Raw genomic sequence first — 22,463 nt, 5'->3', positions numbered from 1 at the left:
GCAAAGTTAACTTAGGACCAGGGTCAGGGTAGAGAGCTGGCAAGAATCAAGGTTGAGACAAATCAAAGCTAGGACATACGGAGGACAGAAAGCAGAACTGAGGGAAGGATGAGGTCAGATATTAAGAAAGGAAATCAGGCAGAGTACAGCTAGGTAGAGTTTCAAGTAATACACTGAAGATCCAACAATCAGAGCCTAAAGCTAGGTTTAAAAGGACCAGCAGCCAATAGTAGGTCAGGATTATGACCAGGAACCAATTTGCTCATTGGCTGCAGCACATTCTCCTCCAGCTGTGCACAGTGTGCCAGGGATGCTGAAATGGATAAAGTGCATATGACTAAAGGGAGGCTGGGGATGCTGAATCTGATAAAATGCAAATGTCTAAAGGGAGGCTGGGGATGCTGAATCGGATAAAATGCAAATGTCTAAAGGGAGGCTGGGGATGCTGAATCAGATACAATGCAAATGTCTAAAAGGAGGCTGGGGATGCTGAAAAGGATAGACTGCATTTGACAAAAGGGAGGTTGGGGATGGTAAATCGAGTGCATATGGCTAAAGGGAAGCTAGGGATAGTGAACTAGAGTGCATATTACTAATGGCAGACTGGGCAAGCTGCTAAACAAATAAACGTAACAGTCTGGCAGGAGTTATAGCCATCCCCTACAGTACTAAGGATGTATAGTATAGGAGGTGTAGAAAGTGTTGTAAGCAGGACAGGAAGCAAGAGTAAATCTTTCCCCAAAAGCAACAGAAACTTCTTGGTTGGACTTTCACTCCATGGTTTCACTTAACGCAACCCAAGATTCACTTATATTTTACATAGGATTTGACTTGGAATTGGAAGAATCTTGTCTCAAAGTTGTGGTAAAATCATTAACACATGAATACTTTCTGAGTTATCTGTTCAATTACATACCTTTTGTTGCTGCCGAGGGCCACATTTGTGGCCCTTTATATTATTCAAGCTAACCATCACTGGCTTATACCAAAATAGTCTGACTATAGCCTTTAATTTTATGCTTCAAGGATGTTTTTTTTTCTTTAAATTGAATGGGAAAAACCGTTTGCTTTATTGTGGGGTTCCTCTCCTGCATGGCTGGACCCCTGGACATAAAACTCCCCTTCGTTTTCAGTGCAAACCCCAAGGCCCATAGCTAAACCTAATAATACCACATATTATGTCACAAAGTCATACTTTGCAGGTGGCACGTGCCGCAGAATTATTGAAAAGATCAGAATTTCTGATGTGTGTAGTGAAGGCAGCCACACATTGGGTAAAGGTGAAGACCTGTAAATTGCTTATGCATGAAATGCTAACAGGCACGAGAGTAGTGACGGCTAATGCCAAACATGGACAGGAACAAAACAACGCAAAACCGTTCCCAGTGACCTTTGTTTCATGTAAAAGCCTGCTAGATAATATTATCAGGTTGCAGTTGACACCTTCAGAGCTGGATTCACACTGTTGTGGTGCGTTAATGAATGCAGGCTAACATGTGTTATTTTGCTTGTTAATGTGCACTGGGTAGAACACACTGAAAAGGGGCATACACTATTTTTTTGTAGTCCTTTAGACCATTTTCTTTAAAAAAGAAGCCATGGAACAAGTAGATAAGCCAGCATGCTGTAGAGTGGGATCCTTGCATTTGATATAGAAGCAGTGATCTTTCTGCAGAGATCCAATATGTCCCCTGCTCGGTACGAACCCGACAGTTAACAAAGCTTGTGCTCCCTGCTAATTAGAAAATCTTCAGCAATTGACTCAGCAGGGGTGAACCAGAGCTCTACAGAGAGAAACCATTGCATATACAGAATATTCAAGCACTAAAAAACATAAATGAGAAAGAAATTGTGAGTAAATATCACTGTTTGAAGTTGAAGGTAAAAACTATTGTTGCACAGTTTAGTGTCGTACTATTTTTTGTGTTTTCTTTTGCAGATCAGCGGTTAGATTGTATTTACAAGTGCCAAGTAAAAAACTTAGCAGGAAGGAAATATGAAGCTTGCGTGACATAAATCTGTTTGAGTGAAATATGGCGAGCTAAAAGTGCACTCATTTGCATTATAATAGCATGTTGTGGTGTATGGAGAGGTTTCAATGTATGCGTGTTTTACAACGCTCGTACCAAAAAGATCGTATTAATTACACAGCATGCTGGATTTCAGAAAAGCAACGTCAAGTGGAAAACTGGGAAGTGATACATCAAATGTATAAAAATGTCTATTGCCTTGCTATGTAATATTATATATATATATATATATATATATATATATATATCACATCCATTTACTTATGGCATATTGGATATCTAATTGTTTTCAAGGCCCCTTCACACTTGTGTAGATATGTTGGGGTACCAATCAAAATGCACCATAATGCACATAGTATCATATGTTACAGTAATGCATGACAATAACAATGGGGCATTGTTCCTCCCTCTGGCCCCTAACACTAATATTGGGGCACTAAATCTCCCATAGACTACAAACACCAAGAATTGGGAGCATTTCTCAAACTAACACCAGTAAAGGGGTATTATTCCCATCACTGACACCAGTGATGGAAGGACCGTTCTGACCATTAACACCATTGACTTGGCACCATTTTGATCACTGACACTAAGAATGGGGCACCAATTCTGATCACTGACAAGCGATAGACACCGTTATTACTTGGTTGCTTCCTAATACCAAGGATGGGACACATATGTTTGTGCAATGTGGTGTCAGTGGTCAAAATGGTGCCCTATCTTTGGTATTAGGGGTCAGTAGTGAGTTAGTGGTGCCTATCAATTGTAGTGCCAGAATTGTGACACAACAAAATATTACTGGTTATGAGAATGGTGCCCCCATCACTGGGAATGGTGTCTCAATATTGGAGGTAGTTGGAGGATTGGTCCCAATCATTGATGTTTTATAGTCAATGGGAGGGATTGTGCCCCGTTATTAGTGTAAGCAGTCAGTGAAAGTAGCAATGCCCTATCAATGTTGTCAGTGGTCAATGGAAGTAATGTAATCCCATCATTGGTATCAATGGTTAATTGGAGAAGTGGTTCCCCATCATTGGTGTTTGTGATCAGTGGGAAGAATAGTATCTTATCCTAGGTGCTAGTGGTACTCGACGGTTGTCAATGTTTAGAATGTTTCTCTATTATTACACTCAGTGGTCAGAATGGTGCCCTATTATAGGTAATAGGGATCAGTGGGGGAACTAATGCCTTATTCTTGGTATTAGTGGTGCCTATCAATTGGTAATGATCAGCATAGTACTCTACTATTACCCCAGTGGTCGGAATGGGGTCCTATTATTAGAGTCCGTGATCAGAATTGTTCCCCATCGCTAATATAGTGTTCAAAATGGTGCCCCGTCGTTGATGTTAGTAGTCAATGGATGAAATGCTGCCCTAACATTGGTGTCATAGTTTGTTGCTCCATTTTTGGTGGTAGTTGGAGGAATGGTCCCAATGATTGGGGAAAGTGGTCAGTAGGAGGTAAAGTACCCCATCATTAGTGTTAATGATTGGTGGTAGGACTGGTACTCCATCATTGGTATCAGTGGCTAATGGGAGGAATGGTAGAATGGTACCCCATCATTGGTATCATTGGTTAATGGAAGGAGTGGTACCCTATCACTGTTAAAAGTGTTGAGTGGGAAGATTAGAACCCCTTAATGGGAGAAGTGATGTCCTATCATTGGTGTATCCTATAACCAAACTTCCTTTCGGTATTATTTCAGTGTTTTGCTCATTGTTTGTGCCGGGTTCCTCGGCTATACATTGCATAGACAGGTGAACAAGAGCTTGTTTTTTGCAGCAGGTTTAAATTACAGAGTGGCATTGTACTATTAAACTCTCATAATAGCCATTTGCATGTTAACAGCCCCCCATAGAGCCATGGAACGGTGGAAAATCCATTTAATAGAGGGCATCTTGTTTAATGTAGAAATGGATGTATCTGTAAATTTGAAAATGACATAAGCCTTTAAATCTAAGGAAAACACAACTAAGCCTCACATTCCTTTTTTATTGAACTTTAGCAGAATTCTATTACATTGTGAAAAGAAGCTGTGGATGTGACTTGGTGCTGGTATCGCATGAGGGACAGGCCAGGGGGCTAACAAGCATTGCCAAACACAACTGAGAAAGATCTCTACCTAAAGGGCAACTCTGCAGTATTTTAAAATAAATCCACTTACAGATGGGACCCCATGAATATAGGTCATATATCCCCCTGGAGAATAATCCTGCAATCCCCACATCCCATTATGTATGACTTTGCTAGGGATGTCGTCCCCTTGCTTTGCCTCCATCCACCTACGCTGTCTCGTTACTAGGTGAATGTGAATGTTGACAGGTGTGGGAGGAAAGATAACACAGGGAACTTCCTCTTGTAATGCTCATTACCATTTATATAAAATAACCAGGAATGGCAGTAATAAAGACATATACCGTGAGCATCATTACAAGAGACGTCCAACTCGTTTCATCACCTGACTTTCTCAAGGGCTTCCTGCTAATGCTATTTTTATACCAAAATGCTTCAGTTGTTCAGTTCATCCAACTAATTAGATACGATTGAATATAAGTTCCCAAGCTACTTTCTCTGCCGATACACGTTTTTCTATTAGTGTAATATTTCCTGCTTTGAAACACACAAAAAATATTTAAATACATCTATGGGAGCTGTTTCATTTGTATTTCTGTCCATCTAATCCTGAGCCGGATGGGTCACATGACATTTTATTGTAGATGAGCAACACAGCACTGGCACCCTCCTGGCTCCAATTGGTGATCTAGTGTGTTTGCTGCTGTGCAGTAGGTTACAAGAGGCTTATACCCAATCAGAATCAAATAAATATAATAATTTATAATGGTAAAGCCCGAGCATTTCTATTAAAAGTAGATTTACCTTTGATGAGGCAGTCGCATAAAGTAAAGCTTGTCTAAGACCAGGTTTAAAACCTGAGACAGGAGCAAGCGATCACTTGTAGCTCTTGGCAGCTGGCATGGCCAATAAAGCCGCAGCACTGGTTCCTAAAGAGCCAAAGTTTACATAGTGGACAACAGATAGAAGTGGGTTGTACTGAACTGCCCAATCATTCTCTATTGGGCCCCAATTATGGTGTTTCCCCCAAGGCAGTGGTTCAATGGCATGAGCAAATGGTAACGGCACTGCAACCTCCCTGCCAGTCTGAACATACCTTAAAGAAATACCATAAGGATACAACGTTTGTTCCTCTGCTTATATTGCTGAAGTAGGTCTCTCCCACTAGGAACTCAATTGCATTGGCATCTATATCTAGATCAGGTCCGCTATATGTTACAAAACTCCATCCCTGTTCCGAAATATGTTGGCTTCTGTTTATTGTGAATCTATCAGTATCAAATCCATCAGAAAGTGTGGTGTCTTCTTCCTTCAATCCACATTAGTTTGGGGCTCTTCTACGGTGGGCATGCCTGGTACAACCCCCAATTGAAATATCTATAAGATGTTTCAACTGAAAAGTTTTAGTTCAAAGGTGCTTTGGCTTTTATTGGCAGTTTTCTATCCTTTAGGATTAATATTAAAGCCCAACTCTTCAGCATAGTCATGTGATGTTCTGGGTCCTCGTAGTTTTGTCCATCAGAATGCTGAAAGTGGCGCTAATGTCTTGACATCGTGTCCACTCTCTGAACCAATATACTTTGAGTGAAGGGTGTCCTGGTCATGTATCATAAATGGCTGGTCCAATATTCTGAGCTGAGTCATGCTGGGTGTCCCTCAACTGATTGAGTGATGAATAAAAACAGAAAAATGGCCAATATAGAAAGCAGCCTTAGGATTCAAAGAACTCACAATTCCATTTGGACATTCTTCACCCTCCTACTCCTGGTTAGCACAATATAAGTTTATCTTGTGTCTTTGACCTCACATTCTCATTGCAATTTTTACATATTTATTTGGTTTCTCCTGATGAAGCATCTTGTTGCAAAACATGGCCATCATTACAGTACCATTTAAGGTTATATGCCTTTTTTATTACATATTTTGACACATATTGGATAGAGACAATATTACCATTATTTATATGGCACCAACATATTACACAGCACTTTACAAAGTTCATACCCATGTCACCTACTGTCCCTTAAAGGGGCTCTCAATCTAATGTCCCTTCCATAGTCATGTCATGAACATGGTCTAAGGTTAATTTGGGGGTAAGCCAATTAACCTAACTGCATGTTTTTTGGGATGTGGGAAGAAACAGGAGTACCCGGAGGAAACCCAATTATGGTTGTATTCTTTTTATACTATATTGTTGTTTTTTTTTGCATATTATAGAGCAGTTGTTTGTAACATCTTTTATTATGTTTTCTGAGTACCACTTAAACCCCTTCCATGTAATATATTGTTGTGAATTAAATTGGGGGTGTGGTATCTTATATCGGACCTGTATACAGCAATTACACTGATAGATTATTGTTTAGTTTAGCCCAGAGGGAGCCATTTGTCCCATTCTATGTGATGATCAATTATTACTGCTGTTGGCCAATTTACAACATAGAACGGATTCTGCAGCATGGCTCAATATGGCTGTGTTTGATATATGTTCTTTTTCCCCATTTAGCTTCTAATGGGGATACCTACGAATGGTTACTTTTCTTATTAATATGGCCTTATAACCTAAATTCCCCCAATGTTGGACACGGTCAAGAACGTTAACTATTTTATATTTTTATACCTAATTTTTGGTTAAAGTTCAATAGCCTGAACACAACTCCATAGGTCTATTTCACCGATCGGCTCGGGAAGACAAGTAGCCACTTTTGAGGTATCTCCCTTCCCGAGAAGACGGTGCTTGTGTAAACATGTGCAGTGTTGTGTTTTCCAACTATTTTTATACCTACATCAGAAGCAATGTTAGCGGTTATGAATTATTTAGCGCGCTCCTGCCTCAGCTGTGGTCTCCAGCGAGTTTCCATGGCAGGACTGCAGAGGAAGCCGGATAGAGAGCAATATCGGCTGACTAACAATGCTTGCAAGATTTGGCCCACTTCTGCCTTTCTCGGGATCGTCGCAGGCTCGGCGCTCCGGCTAATAAGAGTGAAAGATCTGACGTAAATCACATTTAACGCCATGGAGCAAATACAAGGAGACAGAAGGCAGCTGCAATGTTTAAAGTGAAAGCAATAATTGAAAATACATCAAATATATATTTTATAGTATAAAGACCACTTGATCACATTTACATGTTTTTATATGTGTGTTGTGGTATATTGATTGTGGTAAATCTGAACTCCAAGCAAATAGAGTTGTATACCTAGATAAATTATTTAATTTCAGCTGCTAAAGGATTTTGGTTTTTTGTCCATTCAGTACTAAGATGAAAATAATTCTAACCGATTACACAATCTTATCTTTCTCCTCTTTTTCCTGTTCTGATAAAGGATTCCAAGAAACTAATAAAGAACCATGCTTGTTAAGTTCCTGGTCACTTGGCAGGCATTGCTTTTTCGCTCTTGCCCTGAAATGTGTGTGTGTAGGGGGTAATTGTAACTCTCTTACAGTGCAGGAACAGCAGGAGCCAAAGTTGAGGGAAAGGCCTATTGACAAGAAGAGAACTGGTCTGGAGATCAGTTGACCATACTGGCACCAATGGGAAGAAAGACTACAGAAATTCAGACTAAAGTAATTTTCCTTATGTAATCCCCCCAACCAAAAAGGGAAGGGGAGCTACTACATAGAATGTGTGATCTTCAACAATGGTGATTGGTAATTGGATGAAGTCAGAATTCAGGGGACGGATCTATGTCACCTAGGGCACCTTCTCTTTGGGAATGTCTAATTACTGTCCATGTTGACTCAGCTCTTCAACCATCCCTTCACCTCCCTACATCTTTAATATATCTGGAAGGGGAAAAGTGAAACAGAATAATATACAAAGTCGCTGTATTGAGTCTGTAGGTGCTGTTGAAATAAAAAGCAAGATGGCGGAAATAAGTAGCAGACTCTGGGCATTTGGGTACATGCAAAAAGGTGAATAACGTGCATAGAAGATTAAATTTATAATCCTATAATTATTGTTTTAAGCAGAATGACTGAATGGAATCAAATACTTGACCGGGTCAGACAGCATACGTATATATATATAAATGTATGTCTTATCTTGAAGGTGGTTGGCCAGAGTTTGCCTTAAATTGGCCCCACTGCCTCCTCATTTCCATCCAAGACCCAGTTTACCTCCTGCGCAGTTGTAAAGTTATTGTCGGAGAGTGGAGGAACTTGGAATGAAAACAATGAAGAAGTTGGCCGGCCATCACAGCTCATTATGGCTCTGACATATCCAGACAGACGTAGACGCACATTCCGGGAGAGATTGTGATATAACGTATGTGAAACAATAGCGGCTATCTCACGCTCGCCGCTCATCTGCCATCTCTGGAAAACACTCCACTGTCGTGTTGGCTGCCAAATCCCTGTCATAAATGCAAATCCACATTGCCACAGGGCTTATTCCTCAAAGTCTGTATTTTTTTTATGCTACATGACTACAAAAAAAAAGGTAGTTAATTAAATTACGCTTCTGATGTTTCAGGATTGATAAGCGTTTAGCTGAAATCCTTGGTAGCCTCGTTTGTTTTCATGCAGATGTGGATTTTTTTTCTTTCACCAATCTTATTTGAAATTGGTAAAGTGAAGTTTGCTTACTAAAAATGGCAGACAGACAGGCTTCTTATTGCGTCTTATATCTTAGGATATTCTTTTGTCCTCTCTCTGCTCTTTTCTCTATTGTTTACATTGAGCCATGAATGAACAGTTCAATGTAACTTTGGAATGATTTTGCACTATTGGAACAAGGGTTGCAGAAGTCAAATGCACCTTTCTCTCCAGGACCTCTTGATGGCCATTCCCTGGTCGTCTTCTACCATTGGTTTCCTTTGCTGGCTCCGTATAAGATGTTTTTACCTGGCCGAGCCCAGCAATGAAGGGCAGCGTTAAAAGAATTTCTCTGCCAGCACCGTTTACAATGAGAAGCCAGGTGATCTGCTGGGCGTGCACACTAACAAAGGTCTGCGGAGCTCCTGATGTGAGTTTAGGATTCTGATGTAAAGAGGAACTCTTATGTAATGGGGGGGGGGGGTATCGTGTAAAGAGGAGTTCCTGATAAGATGGTAAGATTTTGATGTAGAAATGAAACTTTGATGTAAAATGGGGAACCTGGTTTAAAGGTGGGGCTCAGACATCAAAAATGGATCCAGATGGATACTAATCTAAAGGCAGCTCTGATGAAAAGGCTGGATCCAAATTTGAAGGGGGGCTTGATATGAAGAGGGGAACTATAATGTAAAAAGTGCTCTAGATGTGAAGAGAGACTTTTTATGTGAGGAAGCTTGTCCTATATGGTAGGGGCTTTGTCAAAAATGAGTACTGGGGCCCATAGATCTGTATCTAGAGGAACATCAGGTGGTGTAGAGTTGCCAAAGGCGAAGGCCAGGTCCAAATTCTGCATAGCACTCATAGGGCTATAGCTATGCTACTGTATTCAAGTTAGCTATTGAAAGTGACTCTTTTCTTTGCTTGTAAATTTAAATTGGCCACCTAAAGCAAACCTGAACTCAAAAAGTAAAGATGTACTACAGAGAACATTAAAAATAAAGTGGTTAATGACCTGTAAGGGCATGGATCTCTTTGGGAATTGTCATGCTGTATATGTTTGTGTTTGTACGGTAATGCTGTAAATGAAAGAACAAGGTAGATTATTGATTACCATGTAGGTGCCAGCTTTCTTGATCTGTTTATCTTCACAGTAATCAATAATCCCCAAAGCCCATGTTGGGGAAGGGGATAGGTAAATGTTAACCACAGCTTTTGTTGTCAGTCTACGGTCTGTCTGTTTCTTTTAACAAATGTAATGGATGGAAAGAAGAACCATAAAGGCAGTGTTTAATAATTGCATTATGCAGGACTCAGGTTTGGGGTTTACCAGGGTACTCTTTTACTATTTGTATCATTATTAACTGTTAGTAACCATTGATCCATTCAGTAAATAGCTTAACTTAAAGCTGAATTTAGCTGTATGCCTGGACTCACGTTTTAATTTATACATACACTAACTTATAGGAACCAATTAGAATGAACCCTTTTCTTGTTTGAGTTCAGGAAATTAAATTCTAATTGGTTCTGCTTTTATTATTAAAAGGTTAATCCGCCTTAAAAGAAGTTCAGTCATAAATAGGCAGAGCTATCCCTCCGGCTTTTATAAGTTTTGGAAACCCCAAAGGTCAAATCTCCCTATTGTATTTTCTGTTTCTTTACACTGGAGAAATTTGAGTGTTCTAACTCATTTTTTTGGTACAGCTGACACACATACCTAGGAACATCCATAGCAGAGATAGTTTTATCCTAAATGGGACCCTGGGCAAATATCAAGTGGATGGCCCCAAATGCATAGCATTCCAGCTACCTTCACACCCTGTCATTCTGTCAACTCTGGAGAAGGTGGGGACCTTGGGTATTTGCCTAGTTTGCACTACCCAAAACCAGGATTGACCCATAGATCACTATCCAGTGTCTTCCAACAAATAAAACAACAGTTTACCCATTAAGACTGTTTTAGTAAATAAGGCCTCCTTAATTACTATGGTCCAAAATTGCTTGGGTAGCCAACTGGGAGCAGTTTTTTGTCACACCCAGGACCGCTGCAACCCAAACACATGTTAACACTTGCACAAAATGGTTCCCAACCACTCCTATACAGTTTAAAGGGAGGGGTTGGGAGCACTTTGAGCACTTTACTTTGATATTAACGGTCTGAAATCACATTGTTAGCCACGCTAGGGTGCATAGAAAACAGCTATGTGCAGAGGGGAAGCAAACTGCACCTCTGGGAAATACATTGGCACTGTATGTGTGGCCCATGCATTTCCAATGGCAGTGCAGTGGAAGCAGGAAGTGTTGTGGCACAGTTGACCTCCAGGAACTGTGCCACAACCCTACGTCAACCCCATCACAACTGTGTGCAAATGCATGCAGAAAATGGTTACCAACTACTCTCATATGGTTGAATAGGGTTGCTTGGGAGTGCGGGTTGAATGTGCGGTAAATGGCTGCGGTTTACCAAATGCTCGAATTTAGCGTAAGGGTATGTAAAATCAGGGAAATGTCCCTTATAAGACAGATTTTTTTAGACCTGCACTCATCCAATACTAAACCCTGCCTGAGATGGGAGAGGGTTACACCAGGAATCTGTATTTCAGATGCTGAAATGAGCTCCGTAAGCACACTTGATCCGCCAATATTAGTCATTTGCAAAATTACAGCAATTTTAATTTACTTTGATTATGCTGTAATGCGATGTATTACTTTTTTCGAGATTGAAATTTTAACCATAGCCAGGATCACCCCAGGGTTCATAATTCTCATTATGGATCAATTATCCGGATTTATTTCCTGATAAGGATGGTTTACTTCAGAAACAGTGCCAATTACGTATGCGCGCCAGCTAAATAAAATGTTCCGATCGGGTTTTCATGATCTGTCTACCTTCTCCACTGGCGGCAGGTACTGTTACACCCGAGTTGAGACTATGACGCATAAAGCGAGTAATGGAATAATTGAATTTTGTGCAGAATTTAATTGTGATTGGCATCGCTCTTCACTCAAGGCTACAAAATTTGCTGGATATATTTACATGATATCACAATAATCTATAAAAGACTTGGCTCTGTTTGTTGTGTTGCACGTGCTGTAGGTGAGGATTTTTCAAAGAATGTGACTGTTAACCCAGGGGTGGATTGCTGCATAGGCAATAGAGACCATAGCCGAGGGTAGGAACAAAACATTGTGCCATCTGGCCAGGTCCTAATCTGTGCCGTCCATCCAAATTTCGTGACATAACCTACCTTGTATTGTCAATGACGTTTGAGTGTGATGCAAAGGCCAGCCAAATGAAGGGGGTATGTAGGGGATATAACTTACAGCCTTAGAGGACAGAAGGTAAAAATTCAAAATTTAGTTCACATAAATTTAATATTGACTGCAAACAAATTTCAAACTTGTGTCCAGACAAAACAGAAAAAATATATTTAATATGACACTACTATGAATGCACATTTTCTCTTAAAAGCCACAGCAAGTTTTGAGTGGAGTCAGTGATATGCCCAGTTGTTTCTTCCCATACTATTTAACCTCTCCCATTCACCTATCTTACATAGTTAGTCAGGTTGAAAAAAGACAATGGGTCCACCAAGTACAACCACTAGGACAGGGGTGCCCACACTTTTTTGGCTTGCGAGCTACTTCTAAAATGACCAACTCAAAATGATCTACCAACAATAAAAACTTGGACTTTATAACTCCTGTGCATAGTAGAGTTTATTTTGAAAGGCAGGGCTCCGCGATCTACTCGTGTTGCCTTTACGATCTACTGTTAGATCGTGATCCACCATTATTCGTGATTCACCTGTTGGTCACCCCTGCACTAGGGAATAAACATATCTCAGATGAAACCCTATGGACATAGTTGATCCAGAAGAAGGCAAAAAAAACTTTAAAGCCTGGTTCAATTTGGAAAAAAACTTGTTCCTGATTCCAAAAAGGCAATCGGATGTTCCTTGGATCAACAGTCTCTGAAACCATTTCTTTAAAACTTTAATATCCAAATCTCTGCAAGAATTATTTATTGTCCAGGATAAGAGCCTGGGGGAATCTTTGGAATAACACAGAATTTGTGCACAAGGCACAGGACAGGCTCAGGGCACCCTCGGAAGAGCTCACAATCTTTTGTCCCTAACATTCATTTGGGTTATAAGATTTTAGTGGGAGCCAATCAACCTATCTGTAAGTGTTTTTTGGAGGGATGGAGTTAAAACCAGGCGGAAATCCATGTAACTATGGGTAGAACATGCAAACTAAATGTTGATAGTGTCCTGACCAGGATTTGAACCTAGGACCCCAATGCTAGCCACCAAGCCAGTTTTACATTGGGCAATAATTTTGTAAGTAATAGGTAAATGTCTTTGCTCTTTTTTTATGGTGCTGCTGAGGGATATTTTCCAACACAACAGGAAGTGACAGTTCCCCTCCCATTTGGCACCTTTTACGGGAACAATTGGCCCTACCTAAATATCCTGTTGTGATGTCATTTTAAAGTAGTGACAATGTTTGCCTGGACAAATATAGAAGGTGAATCTACCCAAAAAGGACTTATACAGCATTAAAAACTCGACAAAGGACTTTACTCTATCCAACACAAAAAGTTTAGGGTTTAGATACACTTTGGGAGCAGAAAACATCTTCCATTATTTTGTTTTGTTTTGTAATTCCCATTTCTTTCATCCATTAGATCATCATTTTATTAGATAAACCAATATGCAGTTCATGCTGAATGGCCCTTTAAATGAATGCCAATGTCTTCTACGAGACACCTGTCCCGTTTAGAATCTACGCATTGTTTACATAAGAGTTGATGAATATTTGGGAATTAGTGTAATAGTGTGTTGTTTAGTGTTGTCTCCTTCTGCAAGAGCTCTGAGTAGTGAATCCTTTGTAGGTCAGTGTGAGATGTGCTAATCCCCATTAGTTTTGTGAAGTGTTTTCTATTCTAAGAAACAGATGCCGACTCTGCACTGCGCTTGTCTCCAGGCGTGCTCGCCGCTCGCCAGTCAAGATTAGAACGTTTTCTCAATCACACAGATGAAGTCGGTGTGTTAATGTGAAATCCCTGCATGGTGGTGAAAATGAAGTGATTTAAGCCCTTAAAATTCTTAGTGCTAAAAAAAAAGGTTTTAAATAAAGTGTAGGAAAACAATGTATATATATAAATAATATAACATATACATGTACTGAATAAAACAGAACTCATCACCCCCCCCCCCTTTCCAAATCTCCCCCTGAAATATTCCTAACTGTTAATAACACGGTTATTCATCTCCTCTACAATCTATTATGAATGCTGCAGCCAGACTCATCCATCCTTCCCTCCACTCCTCTTCCGCTGCATCTCTTCATTGGCTTCCATTTCACCTTAGAATCAAATTCATCTCATGTGCTTTGCCTTCAAATCCCTCCACAGTTCTTGTCCCACTTACCTTTCTGAACCGATAGAAAAATACTCCCCCCGCCGCTCTCTTCACTCCTCCTCACTCATAACCCCATCACACGCATGGATACAAGACTTTTCTAGACTCTCTGGACCTCGTCCTATTCGGCTTGCTTCTACTTTCTGCTCCTTTAAGAGCCCTCAAAACCCAACGCTTCAACTTCACCTACCTGTCTTCTTCTGTCTCCTAAACCCTGACTACTTACCACCACTCCATATCCCCCTCCTATTGTGCGATACTTCCCCCAAGCTCTTCTGGGCAGAGTCCTCTTCTGTGTCATGGTCTGTATCTATAAATAATAAATACTGTTTAACAATAATATTATGTATATATATATATATATATATATATAGAGAGAGAGAGAGAGAGAGAGAGAGAGAGCACAAAAACATTTAGGACTGTTTTGTGGTACACTCTCTGCTCTCAGATGCATAGCGAACTACACTGCAGGTCAACATGTTTGCACGCATTGCACTTGCATTTTCTGTAACAATGTGGTTGTTCCTTCAGAAGAAGAAAATCCACCGCACCGAGTCAGCATGCTCCCTCCTGGAACCATACTGCAAGTATGATGCAAACACAACTGCATTAAAATGTCTGTATAACACTGTCCCCAACTGCTCCTATTTTCTTAAATGGGAGCAGTAAGGACCATGGCCAAGCTTCCGGTAAACCATTGTGGTTCACTCCAGGTCTGAAGGAGGCCTTAAAGAAAAACTTTCACTAAAAAAAGCCTAGACAAAAACTTTTAAAACAACATATACAGATTACATGCTTACCCTTTCCATTCATTCTTACCACCTCTTTCCCTCCCTTATATCTTCAGGGTAAATCTGGGGGATCCATCAAATAAATCAATATAAATCAAATAATAGCAAATTATTTTTTAAAAATCCATTCCAAGTTTGCTGGATTGCCAAGGTTCTCCCATGATAGTCTATCTTCTCCAGTCTTGCACATACCTTTCAATGCATTTGTGTCTTGGGTGCCCCAAATTTTGCACCGGTATAACCAATAAATTCTGATACTTCCTGGTAGTGTAGAGCTCCCTCCACCTAATTCTTGGATGTTCTTTTAGAATCAAATGGATTTTTCAGTTCCAGCCATTCATGTAATTCTCATACCCGACACCGTTGTGTTTACTTCCTTATATTTTCTCTCCTTAGAAAACCCAGTCTGTGCTTGTTTAAACTGAGATGGCTTCTGTTGCACAGCAAAAGGAAAACAAATATTATTGGAACAGCAAAGAACAAGACTGTTACTTAAATATTAAAAGTAAAAGAGAAAGAAAAAAATATTTGCTTTCTTTTATACTTTGGGAAGGCTTGTAACAGACCTTCTTGTCTTCATATCTGCTACGATATAAATGCAAAAAAAAAAAACAAAAAACAAAAAAACTGATAAAATCTTAGCAACTAGAAAAATAGATTTTAAATAATTAAAAAAATAATTTCAATGTAAGTACATTCATTTTTATTAAAAAAGTTGTTTTTCATCGTCATTTTTTTTTATTATTTTTCTTTTTCTCAATTTTTTCCTTTTTATTTTTAACATGTGTTTATTATTCTTGTTCTTCCTTTACTTTTTTCTTATTCCTGTTCTTCCTTTTTTTCTTCTTGATCTTTTTTTTCTGTATTATTGTACCTCTTTTAATTTTTTTTCCTTTTTTATCTTTTTTCCCTATTCTTGTTTTTTTTCTCTTTTTTCTCTTTCTTTTTCTTATTTTTGTTCCTATTTTTTCTATTTTTTTCCTTTTTCTTATTGTTTTGGAATTGCTTTTTTCTTTTTTATTGGTTATTGGTTTATTGGTTACTATTATTAGTAGCATCATCATGATATTATTAACATAAGTACAGTTGTCTTAAAGTATTATTATTATTTTTATCATCATGGTATAATTACAATCATATTCACATAATGTTATTTGATTATTTTTACCTGCATACTGCTACAAATGAATATATACTTTGTATTAAGGGCTAAATTATTATCATAATTATTAATATTAACTTTTCATTTATTTTGAATTGTTGGAAGCACTTTTTATACCTTTTTTTGCCAGAGTTACCTTAAAAAATTCTTTATTGCAGTTCCACATAGGAAATAAAATACTTTTGAATAAATGTATGAAGTTTGAAATGGAGTGTTAGTTGCTGAGAAGTAAAATGTATCTCAGAGATATAGCAGACTTGGTAACGTCTAGACATCCTTTTATGGTTTTCCGTTTGGTGCTTTAAATTTTGCATTTGGGATTAATCATGTGAAAAATGAATTTAAATTATTCACACGGTTTTGCAACAATAAAAGTAATGTATGTGTTATTGCCTGCGTCTGGGTGAGGAGGAAAACAGATGATCCGTCGAGTCTGAAATGTACCAGTGATGGCACCTCTACAAAAACTTCTTTCAGGGTATAAAATGTGAGCATACAGGGTCAAGGACTCATGCAGTTGTTCCATCCGCTTTCCACAATGGTATAAATATGTCAGCAAATTGTGCTTAGTGGGCAGCTTCCAGTTAGGCCACTCGCCTGAGTTTAATTATAAGGAGCTGCAAAGCAAAATAACAGCATTATCCTCATCGACCAATCAGATTTTCCTGGGACTTATTTTTCTGAGCTGCTCATCCTTCCCATAAAAGTGAATGGAAAAGCAGATCGAAGCCGATCAATGAAACTACTTGATCTATTCTAGGTGAAATGTAATCAAGCAAGTCAAAGCAAATCGGAAGCACCTGAATGTACGCTGTATTTAACTTGGGAGCCCTACAAATGCCTACATTGTTTGCTGATTGTGTGCGCAGTTTTTTATTGGTTTCTTCTTCATGCAGGCTTCCTTTAGCAAGTCCTTATAATTATTAAATATAAAGTCAAAAAAGTCTAAGGAACTCCTGAAAGCATACTGTGGTAAAATACCCAAAGCTGCCCCTACTTGTTGGGTTTTGTACATGGAAATTTGCTTCTTATGTGCAGTCCATCCTCATAAAAGTAGAGCAAAAGCAACTCAAAGTTGTCTAAAAATGGAATAAAGCAACTTGAAGCAACTCATAGCCTAATCAAACGCATCAGAGAGATCAAGTCAACAGCAGGTCAATGCAACTCAGAAGCAGGTCAATCACAAATTTCAATTGATTTGCTTCTAAACCTCAGGACTGTGCATACAAATCATTGGATGGTTTCAGTTTTTGGCGAAACTGTGACAAAGAGGAACCAATCAAATATGGGGTAGTAGAAGAAGATAACGTTTTTATAAACACTTATTGATACATATAGACAGGGCGGAGATAGGGGAGGTGTAAAGTCTGCTGTTCGCAAGGGTCTGGGACCCTCCTCAGCCAACAAGGATCCCCAAGGGGCCCCAAGCCGGTTCTGCACACTGCTGGCTAGGTTCACCACTGCATATGAGCTTTACATTTATATCCAATGCAATTTTAATATTAATAGATGTGACTGTATAACTGGATGGGCAAATTCCAATGTGTGGGTTGATACTCTATCAGCTTTTTGTTGTTCCTTATGTCTCTTTTGGAGCTGTTATCTTAAATTAAAATGTATGTCACCAGGAAAACAATTGAGAAGAAATAATGGGAGGTCACAGATAGATATAAAAACCTAGCCATATCCAAAATTTGGCTTTGGACACATGTTAAGGCCAGCAACATTGTGCATTAACGTATATTGTATTAGGGCAACTTGTTGTATTGTATTGCATTTTATTGGGGCAACCCAATTTTTATTGGACTGACAACGCACCTCAATGTGGGTAAAATCCCCCCCTTTTTTTGGGAACTCACTTGTGCATTATCTTGGGAGAAAATGGCATAAAATTAATGGTACTGCAATGCACTAAAGAATGCATGGTGTGTTAATGCCCCCATTACTGCAATGCAATTGAGTGATCCCACCATTATTCTTTAAATACTCTTATTTCTTAGAATTTCCTTGTTATAGGTAAACCACTCCTTTAATATAATGTTTGCTGTAGCTCATTACTCATACAAATATGTGCAATATCTGAGTCTTTTATGCAGCACTGATTGCCGGGTAGCATATTTCAGCATCCAACGCCGCTTTCGCATCCGAGGCTGTTAAGGAGACAAAAGGACAATATATTTAAATTAAAACAATAGGAAATGAAATCAGCAGTTTAGCAATAAATTATGGAGCTTTAATATAATCTGATGACACTTTCAGAGCTCGCATTAACCTGTTATTTTGTCTCCAGGTAGTTGCTGACCTTCCTCTATGGTAACGTATCACCCCCGAAACATATTTTACAAAACGGGAAGCAAGGTAAAGAGACATTCTAAATGGAAATTGAGAAATTAATGCCGCTGCAGAAAGGTCTCTGTGTGCGCTGCCTACAATAATATGATTCCGAGGAGCCAAGTGAGTGGCCCAGGATAGCTGCAGCAGAGGAATTCTTCTGTGGAAATGTAGTTGGAAAAAGGAACTGGTCCCATACATAAAGCTAGTGGCTGCATTAAGGAAGATATAAACTTAATGACCACAATTTATATATTAATTCATGCAGAACTCCAACCAAAAGTAAGACAAAAAAGGAAAGAAAAAGCTTTTTGTTAGGAGACGCATATCTGGCCAGTTATCCCGTGTTTTAGGTGCACCATGTTTACTCCGATGGTGTGACCTGCAGCAATAGAGGGGATCAAGCAGTTATCTGTCTGTCCTCTGCTCTGCAGTCTTCAGCATCCCCGGTTTCCCTTTAGCTGTGAATATTCTCTTAGCATCCCCGGCTCTTGAACTTTGTGCAGCTGAAGAGAGTATGGGCTACAGCCAGTGAGTGCATTATTTCCTGGCTTGATCTTGCTTTGACGTTGACTAATGGTCCTTTTCAGCTCCCAGGTATCAGTGGCCTATAGCATTTAGCATGTTTTACCTGCTGGGGGTGTGACATCCGATTCGCTCGATTACCTGTTGCTGCCTGTTTTCTGGACCAACCTTTGCTTGTGACCCAGACTCTATTTGTCCCAACCCCTGGGTACCTTGTTTGAAGGACTGTGAATGACCCTTGGCTCTGTTTCTGGACCCCCCACTGTTGGAATCTCCTGTACTACGTATGTGGAACACCTAGTAACTGACCCTGAACTGTCTGACTTCCTTTGTGTCCCCTGTCCTGCTTTGTGGACTCCTGTTCCTTCGTCTGTCCTCCCCAGATGCCATCCTTTGGGATCCAAAGTCCTGGGGGTCACCTTGTGCTGGAATGAAACAATTCCCATTAGACTGGGGATTGGTGCCTGGTGAGTACTAGTGCTGAACCAGGGCCTTACATTACTGCTGGAGTAGGGCCTTATATTTCCGCTGCAACATTTAGCTTCCATCTGGAATTTTTTCCTGGTGTCATTTTTTTAGTGAATAGATGTCCTCAGTTAGATGGCCAGCATCATATAACCCAATTCCTTGATTCAAATCAAGGTCATTCTGGACCCACTTGGTATTTTGATTGGGCAGTTAAAAAAGAAACAGAACAGTTATAATCTCATCTCTCTGTTACCCTGTCTTCTCTTTCTATAGTATGGTCCAAGTCAGCATATGGACAGGTTTGAAAACTTTTGATACTTCCTTTCTGCATTACTTTGTGATGCGGTGCATTGCATTGTGTGTGCACTGGATCAGTGTTACCTTACCTTAAAAAAAATTATGTACCACAATAGTATGCATTAACTTGTATTGGAAATGGGGTTGCTCAAGATGAGGTTGCAATAGCGATTCAAGACAGAATTGACTCCAATTGGAAGTATCCAGTCACCTCTTGTAAGAAGGAATGCAAAATGTGTTCAAGATGTATTTTCCAATACCAGCTTTACTACTGTGTGCTACAAGGCTTTACAACCACTTACACAAGCATTTGCTAACACCTAAAAAAGCCAAGCGGTTGCTGCCAGTAGGCACCCGGGAGCTGTACATGCCGCATATTTTACTGCTGGTCTGACATGCCCTACGACTACTTTGTCCATAGGTTGACCATGCCGCTATGCAATTTCAGTGCAGAATGTTAACAATCCCATTGTGTGCATTCCCTAGAAATTGATCTTTTTCTATCAGAAGGGCCAAAAATAAAAAATAAATTGAAAGATTCATAGATAGATAGATAGATAGATAGATACATACATAGATAGATGTACACACCTTTGAGCTTGTGTCAATGGCATCATCTCCTGTGATCAGGATACGTTCTTTGACCTTCAGTTTTTGGGACTACACGTAACTTGCTTCATGCATTCTCATTGGTGTGTGTAGGAATGCAACACCCACCTAAATCGAACAAAACCCCCTCAACACCGGCCCTTTTACTAGCCAATCACCAATTAAATTTGATATACTGATACGGCTTCGACAATTAATAAAATCCGTCCTGGCAGCTCAGTGCATTATCTCACTATTTAGAGATAATACGTATATCAGATATAACACGAGTGAAGCCGTAGCCAGGCTGCCAGGAGGTAAAAGCTTAAAATTCAGATTTTAATTGCTAAACGGTCTAGCAATGAGAGTCGTCTTGGAGAATATGATTTTGGACAAACTCCACTTGTAATGCAGATCAAATTAGTAGCATCTTCCTTAAAAGTGGAGGAGTCATCCGCTTGCTTGTTGGCAGACCCCTATTACACTCTCAATTAGAGATGGTGATTAGCATAAAGAGTTTAATGCACAAGTCCCTTCAACGGATGTAAACAAGATTAGCAATAAAAAAATTGCAGTGTCAATTGGCTTCATTTTACAGACCTGTAATTATTCATCATACTGTAATTACACGTATCAAACAAAAGCATTGTCTATAATGAATGATGATGTACATGGTGTAGATGGGGAAATATTTAGGGCCTGTTCATAGTGAGTGCAATTACGTTGGGACGGCCCGGCTTACAGACTAAAAAAAAATGTACCAGTTCCTTTTTTTAAAGCATCTACCAGCGTATGCCTTATCCCATTAAAACCTTCATATAAATGGGTGCTGCCGTATCAAACAGGTAGACATGGCACTCTTAAAAAAAAAAAAGACCTCTACAATATCAAGTAAAACCAAAAGGATGGAATCACAAACAGATGTGCTTTTTGGGGCCATAAGGACCCCTTATTATTCCAGGGTAGAGTTTGACCCTATCGTTGCCTAAGCCATGTTTCCATTTTTTGCACAAATGCCAAAATGCATCAATAGGCCACCTATAACATAGCCATAGGGTTTTTAAAACTTTTTTTTAAATATTTCAACCTTTGTTTTATTATCTTTTTGTATTACCTAACCTATTTGCTAATACAAGGGGTTGACTAACCCTTTATGTGATAAAAGTGGACAGAAGATGGGTGATGGAGACATCAGGGCTGACACAGCTGGGGTTTGACAGCTCTGAGCTTGAGTGTATCTGGGTTGATTTTAGCCAAGGGAGGTCAGTGACTGTGTGTTTGGGGATCGCCCACTGTTCTCCATCTTGACATCCACCATGGAGGTCCCTGACATCCAGGAAGTTCACGTAAGCCAAGGACATATGGTAAACATGGAGGGGGTCAGGGGGAAGGGTCCCATTTTGAGAAGTGATTGAGTTTTTTTAAATCCACTTTAGTCTCAGTATCTCAGCCAAGATTTAGATGCGGGATCTGTGCAAGGCAAGAATGCAAGCCAATGAGCCACTGTGCCTACAACAATTTCTAGATAGGGTCAGAACACTGTCACCCCAAAAAACTGCCTGGACAAGGACATTAATGGCAGAATCACCAGGAACTATTTAATAAAATCTGCAGATTTAAAAGTATTAGAAATGACTAAATAACTTTATCATCTGAAAACGCATGAAAGGTAATGGCTGGATTTGGATCTAACTTTGAGCAAATCAAGTCCTTTGTATGACACCTTTATGTATACAAACCATAGAATACATTTCCCATTTCTCCACATCTGCAATCCATCATAATTTATAAAAGCCACTGTATAAACACAGAGGAACATTTGAAACAGTGAAACTTTGGTCTTACCAGAAAAAAAAACATGGTTCCCTGTTATGTCTTGCAGATGTCTTCAGTCTCTTAACGTCCAGTGCAGCATAAAAGACATCCTCTCATATTGAGCCTCTGGCAATGGAAATGTTTAAGGTGAACATTGTACTGTATGTTCACTTGTTACCTCTGAAGTCCACAACACTGTGCTGGATTACCCAGGAGGCACATAACATTTCCTTTCCATAGAGGAAATACAATATTTGTTCTTTACTGAGATTTAGTTAATTTATACTGAGAATTCTGCAACAAAACTATCTTTATTTTACCATCTAGGCAGCAAAGAGGACCTTTCTAACCTAATAATGTATTGAAAACTTTTTAAAAGAAAAAACATGGAGGCTTTTTAGGACCTAATTCTGAATATGCTAGTTG

The 22,463-nt window shown here is 39.4% G+C and overlaps 1 long non-coding RNA gene across 1 annotated transcript in view; it reads left to right on the top strand.

The window, feature by feature from the left end:
* The window catches only part of LOC140323988 (uncharacterized), a 430,128-nt gene that overhangs the window by 26,356 nt on the left and 381,309 nt on the right, over positions 1-22,463 (top strand). The window lies entirely within an intron of this gene.

The sequence above is a fragment of the Pyxicephalus adspersus genome, chromosome 1 (assembly GCF_032062135.1).
Source record: "Pyxicephalus adspersus chromosome 1, UCB_Pads_2.0, whole genome shotgun sequence".
Taxonomy (NCBI): domain Eukaryota; kingdom Metazoa; phylum Chordata; class Amphibia; order Anura; family Pyxicephalidae; genus Pyxicephalus; species Pyxicephalus adspersus.
This window is presented reverse-complemented; position numbering and strand designations above follow the sequence as displayed.